Consider the following 4,111-nt stretch of genomic DNA (forward strand, 5'->3'; position numbering starts at 1 on the left):
GTTGCTTCACCACATACTGAAGTTCAGAAATAGCAGCTAAAACTCCAACAGATAGCAATACTTGTAACTTGTTTTGCCTTTGTGAGTTACAAGTATTGCTATCTGTTGGAGTTTCAGCACTTTAGCTGCTATTTCTGAACTTCGGTATGTGGTGAAGCAACTGTTGCTGATCCCTTAATTATGTATATATATATATATATGTATATATAAATAGATAGATGTATGTACATACATACATATGTGTGTGTGTGTGTTAAGGATAATATTAAGAAAATATCTTAATACCTTAATTTTTCAAGCCAACCACATGGAGGAATCCATGTGATCAGCTTGAAAAATTGTTAAGCTATTTATATATATAATGTGTGTTTGTGTGGACATTTGTCTTGACATCACATGATGGTTATAAGCAAGCAATGTTGTTTATTTCCAGTCTTTACTGGAAAACTTGGCTGACCATGTGAGAACATGAGGGTTGGTAACAGAGCAGCTGCAAGAAATCTACTCTGACCAGTTCCATCATCTGACCCATGCAAGTATGGAAAAAGAGATGTTAAATGATGTTGGTGATGATGATGAAGATGACAATGATTGCAGTGTCAGCTGTGGAATTTGAACACGATGATGATGACGATGATCACAATGATGGTGATGATGATTGCAGTGCTAGCTGTGGAATTTGAACATGGTGGTGATGATGATGATGATGATTGTAGTGCCAGCTGTGGAATTTGAACAGGATTGTGATGATGATGATGATGATGATAGTAGTAGTAGTGGTGATTGCAGTGCCAGCTGTGTCTATTTGAACACGTGAGCTTTTTGGATCTGAAGTCGAAAACATTAACAAGTCGGCCATCGCACCTTTTTTATTCGTTTCCATTATTCAGCCATCATATCTCTATGAAAGACAACGATCGAAAATAGTTTTATTGGTTATAATGACCAGCTCACCTAATTAATCAAGACACTTTGCTGAATTCTATCCACAAGTCAATACATTGATTGCTACTTTGATTAATTGACTCGGTGCGAGGTAGAGGCATCAAGTCCTAGATAATAATTGGTTGTAAAGTCAGCTATGCTCCATTTTCTCACTGGCTCTGACTAGATTCCCTGGATGTTTTTGTTCTTTGGTTTTTCCACTCTTAATATCAAAGCTAGTTTATTTAACTATCCTAACTTCCAAGATGTTTGTTTCAAACATTAAATTTCAAAGCTTTTCCCCACCCAGACACCCCTTTCACCAAGACATTTTAAAGAGTGGCAGCACTGCTGCTGCTGCTGCTAGTCTGTCTTCTTCATTGATGGTTTTGTATTATTGATGGAAATAAACAAGTCTATTGTGTGTTTTCTATAATACAATATTGATTCCAAAGTTAAGCCAATCCAGTTGTTTTGGCAATATTTTAGCTGGTGATAGCCAAGTAAGTAAAACACTCGGTTCAATGCTTTAGTTACATGATGTGAACTTCTCAGTTAAATATTCTTTTCTACTCTAGGCACAAGGCCCAAAATTTTTGGGCCAGTCAATTTGATTGACCCCAGTACACAACTGGTACTTAATTTATTGACCCTGAAAGGATGAAAGGCAAAGTCGCCTTTGGTGGAGTTTAAACTCACAAATGAAATGCAGTAAGGCATTTTGCCCAGTGTGGTAACAGTTCTGCATGCTCACCATCTTAGGGAAATATTGATTCAAAATTTTGGCCCAAGGCCAGCATTTTCTAGAGAGGCGGTAAGTCAATTACATCGACCCCAGTGCTCAACTGATACTTATTTTATCAACCCCAGAAAGATGAAAGACAAAGTTGACTTTGGCGGAATTTGAGCTCAGAACATAAAGACAGATGAAATACAGCTAAGCATTTTGCCTGGCACTATAACATTTCTACCAGCTTGTTCACCTTTAGGAAACATTAATATTCTTTTCTACTCTAGGCACATGGCCTGGAATTTTTGGGGGAGGGGGCGTATTTTCTTTCCATGTCTGAATAGCCACAAACATATTAAATTTGACTATGTAACTATATTTCATTCAACTTGCTTTATGCACATCTAATTAAACTAGTTATAGTTTCAGTATAGATCGATAAATCAGGCTTCAAGAAGACGTACATTCCTGTGAAACTGATTTGATTTATTCTGAGCTCCCTACCCTAACAAAATATCCTTTAGTTAAAGAAATCGTTATTCTGAGGAACTGACACAGATGGTAATAAAACTGGAATTATTGTTTACCACTCAAGTTTAGACTTCTACATTCCTGGTTTCAAATTAGGGTAAGATAACTTTACTTTTCATACCAATGGTGTTTATAAAGATAAAATGATTATTCGTGGTATAATCAGATCACTGCAGATTACAAGTGAGCCATTAAATGTTCTTTGTAGGCCTCAGACATTTTCAAAAATGTTTGCAAGTCATTCTGTAGTTGATGGCTTTCAGATAATTTTTAGTGACATGATTTGTTCAATTTTTGCTTACATAAGCACTGTCAGTGACGGAAGTGATAGTGGGTAGGTATGTGGGTATATTTCTACATATATATATATATATATATATATATATATATATATATATATATATATATAAGACATAATGTAGTTTTTGTAGCTATCATATTTTGGACAAACAATGTGCTATGAGTCATTGGCCAAGACCATCCTGACAGGAAGTGTGAAGGGGAAGAGAGTAAGAGGCCATAAAAAATGTTTGTATAACAACAACTTCAAAGACTGGACTGGAAGCAAGAGCCTGGTTGATTGTATGCATGCAGCACAACACAGAGGAAGGGCTGATATTGTTTATATTTGGCCATGGAGAAAAATGTAAACAAAATCAAAAATGGCTGATTACAAAGAGAAGCTAATGACCCCTGGAATGGATGATGAAATTTTTGATAAGCTGAAGAATCCAAAGAGCCCTTGGGTATTGTTCTTTCATTAACTATGTCACCAACGGTTTGTAGGAAAGGCATGGAAGTCTTATCTTTCTCTGCTTCTGAAGACAATGTGGTGAATCACCTCGGATGATAAATATGTGACATGAGAAAAACATCATGCTGGTTGACTACTGATTGATTTTATCTCCTCTGTTTTTTTTTTTGTTTTCTCTTATTCGTTTCATCTGGATTATGTGATATTGCTTTTATATTTCTGTTGCTTGTTGTTTTGAGATTTTGAACATCTCTCAAAACGCTAAGTTACATGGATTTAAACAGACTAACACCAGTTCTCAATTGGTGGAAAACAGATACTAAACAATGATGATGGTGATGATATACATATGTTTCAGTATTTAGCAACACATGATGTCACTCTATAGATGCAGCCAACTACTGGTTACATCTGTTCTGTAATGTCATGCGTTGTCAAATACTGAAACATATGTAACAATCAGAACAAGAGCACTCAGAGAGCACAAACCTCTGCCAAGGCAACACCAACCTCCTCTCAACAATTAGACGGAGATGATTTTTGAAATGAGAATATCTGAAATAAACTTGGCTGCTCTTACAAACGAGGATACTAAAAATGAGCCTGACTGCTCTCAAAAATTAAGTAAAAAAAACAAAAATAATCCAGAATCCTTGTCCAGTACCAGATCGATCCCAAAATCTAATGAGTTTGTGCCAGTTACGATGCCAAACATGCCTGAAAATTTCATCCAAATGCATCCAGTGGTTCTTGAGATATGTTGTCCATGGTCAAACAAACAAACAAACACAACTGAAAACAATACCTCTGCCTTAGTGAAGGTAATAAAGGAGAACCAAGTTATTATACCCATGTTCTTTTCTCTCGTTATTATTGTTGTGTTCATTGTATTAAACCATAGCTCACATTTGGATACAGAAAGCCACATGTATGTAAGTAGCTGGGATAGCATGTGCAAATGGTTCATTAATGTCCATGCATTTGTTTCATGTAACTTGCACATTTTCATATTCATATAGAAATGATGTTTTACATGTTTCATTTTTGTTGAAATCCTAAAGATGGATCAACAGATGCAAGACAAATGGATTAATGCACACACACATCCACCCACGACTTGTATTTGTATGTATGTATGGATGTGTATATATATATATATATATATATATATA

General features: G+C 35.6%; 1 protein-coding gene across 6 annotated transcripts in view; it reads left to right on the forward strand.

Moving 5' to 3' along the window:
• The window catches only part of LOC106880892 (enolase-phosphatase E1), a 210,473-nt gene that overhangs the window by 84,761 nt on the left and 121,601 nt on the right, over window positions 1-4,111 (forward strand). The gene's annotated exons all lie outside the window — the stretch shown is intronic.

This window comes from Octopus bimaculoides, chromosome 11 (assembly GCF_001194135.2).
Source record: "Octopus bimaculoides isolate UCB-OBI-ISO-001 chromosome 11, ASM119413v2, whole genome shotgun sequence".
Classification (NCBI taxonomy): domain Eukaryota; kingdom Metazoa; phylum Mollusca; class Cephalopoda; order Octopoda; family Octopodidae; genus Octopus; species Octopus bimaculoides.